Source organism: Limulus polyphemus, unplaced genomic scaffold (genome assembly GCF_000517525.1).
Source record: "Limulus polyphemus unplaced genomic scaffold, Limulus_polyphemus-2.1.2 Scaffold1184, whole genome shotgun sequence".
Classification (NCBI taxonomy): domain Eukaryota; kingdom Metazoa; phylum Arthropoda; class Merostomata; order Xiphosura; family Limulidae; genus Limulus; species Limulus polyphemus.
This window is the reverse complement of record NW_013666794.1, coordinates 233,933-239,117: the sequence shown is the minus strand read 5'-3', so window position 1 is coordinate 239,117 and position 5,185 is coordinate 233,933. Positions and strand designations below refer to the sequence as shown.

At 34.6% G+C, this 5,185-nt stretch overlaps 1 protein-coding gene across 8 annotated transcripts in view; it reads left to right on the top strand.

The window, feature by feature from the left end:
• Window positions 1–3,180: 3,180 nt before the first annotated feature.
• LOC106462501 (RIMS-binding protein 2-like) overlaps window positions 3,181–5,185 on the top strand; it is a 179,356-nt gene continuing 177,351 nt past the window's right edge. For all 8 annotated transcript variants that reach the window (XM_022389779.1, XM_022389783.1, XM_022389780.1 and 5 more), the window contains exon 1: window positions 3,181–3,534. The gene's annotated coding sequence lies outside the window, so the exon portion shown is untranslated. The remainder of the gene's footprint in view (window positions 3,535–5,185) is intronic.

Below are 5,185 nucleotides of genomic sequence, written 5' to 3'. Positions count from 1 at the left end.
TATAACGCCCCCACGGCTGAAAGGGCGAGCATGTTTGGTGTGACGGGTATTCGAACCCGCGACCCTCAGATTGCGAGTTGAGCGCCCTAACCAGCTTGCCATGCCGGGCCACTATCTGCATATCTATCTATCGCTGGCTTTATTTGCAGGGTTTATATACTAAAAAAAAAGAGGGCGCCTGGCAAACACTGGGATATTCGCAGAGTTCCTCGATAAGTCATGATCTTTCTAGAAACTACAGCGCGCATGCTCCCAGCGTCGCATGACTTCCGCTGTCGTAACAATACTTTGAAGCAAAAGAATATAACAGTGGTATTCTACTACCTGCCTAACGACTTGCCTACTTTCATTCAAAACATGACAGTAATTGTCGTGAAATGCATTACAATAGGTAAAAATGTGAAATAAACTAGAAAGGTAGTCACATAGTTCTAATGGCGGAAATAGTCATAATTGGTATAAAAAGATATCTTTATTCGGTTATATTCACATAATATATATATTTTGAAATTTCCATGACATTTGACCGTGTAGATATGATATTCTTTGATGTGTGTTTGTTTGTTTTTTGAATTTCGCGCAAAGTTATCTGCGCTAACGGTAATTAATTTAGCAGTTTAAGACTAGAGTGAAGGCAGCTAGTCATCACCACCCACCGCCAACTCTTGGGCTTCTCTTTTACCAACGAATAGTCACATTATAACGTTCCCCCGGCTCAAAGGGCGAGCATGTTTGGTGGGGATTCGAACCCGCGACCCTCAGATTGCGAGTCGAGCACCCTAACCACCTGGCCATGTGTTTCAAGTTCATAAGTATGTGTTAATCCTTTTACACATGTAAAGACTACATACTGCAGTCTTTGTTCTGAAGTCTCAAGCTAACATGTATACATTTCTATATATACTTCTAGGAAGGTAGCCTATTCAAAGAGGCAATTCAGAAACCTGTACAACTGGTTCTCTGTGTAGACCATCAGTTAAAGTATGTAATCTGTAGACTTGTGGGATACCGTACTGATTCCTTGTTTTGCCTGGGTATGTAAGTCGGGTGTTTCCAGAAATATGTCTCTTCATTTCTCTCGTTTTTACAATCGTTTTTCGGCCCCACCAACCATATAGTAATTATACATAAGAAGCCCGGTCGGTTTTGGTAACATTACACTGTACTTTTAGTAAATAATTTTATATTTCAAACACACTTGTGTTCAGAGTGGCGTATGAACTTGTTTTGCCAGAGGGAGTGACTTTCAACAAACCTGAAATTGTCAGTTATTATTTGCACACAAAAGGTATTATTTTGGAGTAACTAGTGACACTATACGATATATACGGTTTTTGAAAATTTGGTATTTATGCTCTATAAATGGTAATTTCGTTGTTTTAGTCTCCGTAAAAGTCTCCTACTTAAGAGTGACTGCTGCCATGCCCACTTACTACGTCTACATAAATCTGGGGAGAGCAATCACTCTTGCTTACCCAGTTTCGGCGCCACTGTGCGTAAATCTATTCCTTTACTGTCCATATTCAGTTTATTTCTTGCTTAACAGTCCTGAACTTAGTGTTTTGTGGAAACATTTGGCTTTTCTGATGAACATCAGTCAAACTGCACATCACAGAGTCTAATCTCCTTCCAGCAATATTTTCGACTTTTGTAGTAACTAACCTAAAATATACATCAAAAAATTCCTCACCTTCAAAAATGTAAGCCAAGATATTCCATCTCGATTTGTTCTCGAGTTTGACCGTTTTTGGAAATTCCAACTTGCTACCGTTATAACGAAAGCAGTTGACCTTCAGTGTGATCTTGACTTTTCAGCTACATTCAGTTGTTCCTTGAAAGTCCCAATTTTAGTACTAAAATTCATCAAAATCAGATGAAAACTGTATACATATGTAATATACGCACACACAGAAGATTGATAACAATATCCCTGCCCTGGGGTAAAAATACAACTGTCAATATCCGGGCAGAAAACGTGAGAGTAGTCACAGAAATATATAACTAGTCGCTAGAGGGGGACGTAATTCATATTGACATATAGTTATCCCAGTAACTTAAAAAAACAACAACACACAAGCCAAGAGTTAGTCCTCCAAAATAAACTATTACATTATTCCCGGCAACGAAGTTTAAACACAGAAATGAACGATATTGTCATTCGCTAATTTTACAAAATGGAAAGAAGATCAAAAACTTTATATAATTTCCTTCTTGTTCCAACTGTAGTCTTAATGCCGCTAATACAGTGTATTTCTACCTGACTATTTTGTAGATTAAGAGTTACTGCCCAACCTTATTATAAAATTAGTTAACGCTATCATTTCTTAAAAACTACTAGACGAAACAAAACGGGAAATAAAAAAGGCGAAAATTAGAAAAAAACCATACCCGTGAAATTGTCTGTGAGTTTATTACGGTATATTATATTGATGGGATTTTAATAAACCATAAAAAAACAGAGGTGTTTCAAAAGAATCACTCCGCTGTTTTGAAGTAACTCAAACTATGTATGTTAATAATAGCTTAAACATAAAATAAATTGACTAGCAGGAATGAGACCAAGTAAAATGTGCACTCGACATGGTAGATTTACTCGTAAAGAATTGTTATAGGTCAATATACGAAGAAGTTAGGTTATTAATTTTATGTTACAAATAATTCTACCTTTGAACGATTTGCTGCTTCCAAAAAATGTTTGAACTTTTTGTTTGAATATCACAAGAATCCATGAAAGTAATACTTCTGAGCAGTGAATGCGTCATCCTTTATAGTTGCTTGACACCGTTTGCAATGTTGAATATCTAACATTCTTTTTGATATGATTGGTGATCATCCATGACGAATCGAAATTTTTTTTCTGTAACAAACTTTATTTGAAAAGTACAGGTGATTATTTCTTAATTCTAATAATTATGCTATGGTATAACAAAGCTTTATTATAGAAAAAAATATGTTAATCCAATATACAAATATACGTTTCTGAATATATAGCCTTCGAAATTGCGTGGGCATTCAAGCTGAAAACACATGCTCCGGAAACTTAACACGTAGTTGCATAACTCAAATAATAGCTTGTTTATATTCATTACTCTGCATGTAGCGTCATCTGTCGGCTAATTTCAAAAATCATAAAGAAGAGACATTGACCAATCACAGTTCAAGAAAGTTTATGTGCGATAGGGCTGATCACATGTTGATCTTCAGTTGAAGTGGCTTGGTAAAAGTGAGATGGTCCTTTGTAAGTTAATTGTGAACGCAAATGTTAATTTAATTTTTAAAACGTTTTCTCGAGTTATTGATGGTGATTCCAAAAAATGTTTCGGTAAATATTATATATTATTTGAGGTGTTGTTAATAAGTGTTTTCGCAAAATATTAAAACTTGAATTTGAGGTACTGCTTGCGTGGGATGTTGACGTCAAGAACTCAGACGAAGAACGTTAGCGAACTATCCTTGCAGTGTTGCCGGCCTTTTTCGATGTGTACAATTGTTCAATGAACACGCTAGTTTGGCTATATTATACAGCCTATTTTGGTAAGCTATTTTTGTGTTAGGTTATAACACGGGAGAAAATATTTATTGAACCTGTTTCTGGTACTAAATTGTTCATTTATCGTGTTTTCGCAGTGGTCAAAACTCATTACCTCCTTTTCTTTTCCCAGTTTTCTCTCAGTCTGTGTTTTATAGCTGTTTGACTGTCTAACTATATTATAATATTTACAGTACATATAATTTATGTCTATCTTACGTTTCAATGTGTTTAGTGTGCGCCTGCATATTGGACCTAATTTTCATATAGTTTATTTCTGTGATGATCTGGCTATTGACTTATGTCGGTTTATCTAATTGTATTTAGGGCATTCTCAAGGTTAAATGAGAACGCGAAAGAAACCAGTTTCAGCTTCCAGGAAAAGGTTTTTATGTACGGGAAGCTTGTAATATGTAGGACTTCTGATTTTCGGTTTTAATCAATAAAACGCCCCGATACAAAAAAAAAAAGTTTTCTTAATAAAAGTCATAAATTGTTATTCACTTTACTGCATTAATAGACATAGAAATTGTAGCTAATTTTAGTTTTATGGCTGCATTGAGTTGGAATATTACTCTTAATTTAAGGAAAATGAACATGTTTCGTCCGTTAGTGGTTTCTTTTTATAATTTCGTGTAAAATATTAGCTGCTCTTACAAAGCTTTAACATAAATAGAACTATTGTTTTGTAATTGTTATTACTCCCACCAGAGAAATTAGTGTGCAGAGAATATACGGTATATTACCATTAGTATATTCATGCTTGATTAGTACTAGTAGTATGTAAATACCTATCATAGTATCAATATTAAAATCGAAAACAAAATGAAAACCTGGAAAACAGCGATGTTTAGATATCCAAATACAACTACAAAACGGCTAAAAATATACATTGTTTTTTTTAAAACATAAACACCGAAGTACAAGCCCTACTTATATAAATGGAGTTGTCATAGTTTTTGAAATGCATAAATAATGTCATCTTTGAATCGATACAATTATTTGAAATCGGTGTTGCATAATAAGAATACTGCAGGGATTTTTCTTTTGATATGAATTTAATGAAATAGAAAAAAAAACCTTAACGTTTGATTTTCAATATTCTGCTAATTCTATATGTACGCTAGTGTATTATCTTTTGAATTTGTAATTATTATTGTTTTAAGTTAAACAATTTGCCATGGCTTTTCGTATGTGAATATAATTCTCAATCAACTGAGGTGACCGTGAAGCGAAATTGAATAATATGTACCCTCAGCGTTACGATGATTTTATTGTGAGCAGGCCCTTGAATTTTAAACAGTAAATCAAATTTTCCTGGCGTCTTATGCTATTCTGGTTTGGTGGTTAGTATATTTATTACGACTAAGTTAAGAGTTGGAGTTTGACGCAGATGATAGAGGTATTTCTCAGGTTTTATACTTGTATGTTTTTTGCTTTTTTTTTCCCCATTCCTAATGAAAAGAGTCCTTTAGCTGAGGCTGAAACTGCCCGCTGAGGGCAGGTTGGTACATTAATTAATTATATTTGTCATAAGATTTTACTATTATCATGCTTCGTCAGAAAAAGGCGTTCACACTTTAATTTATAGTATTGTTGCGTCAGCAGAGGTCACGTGACTAGTATCACGCCACGTCGTTCTCGAACATTCACGTC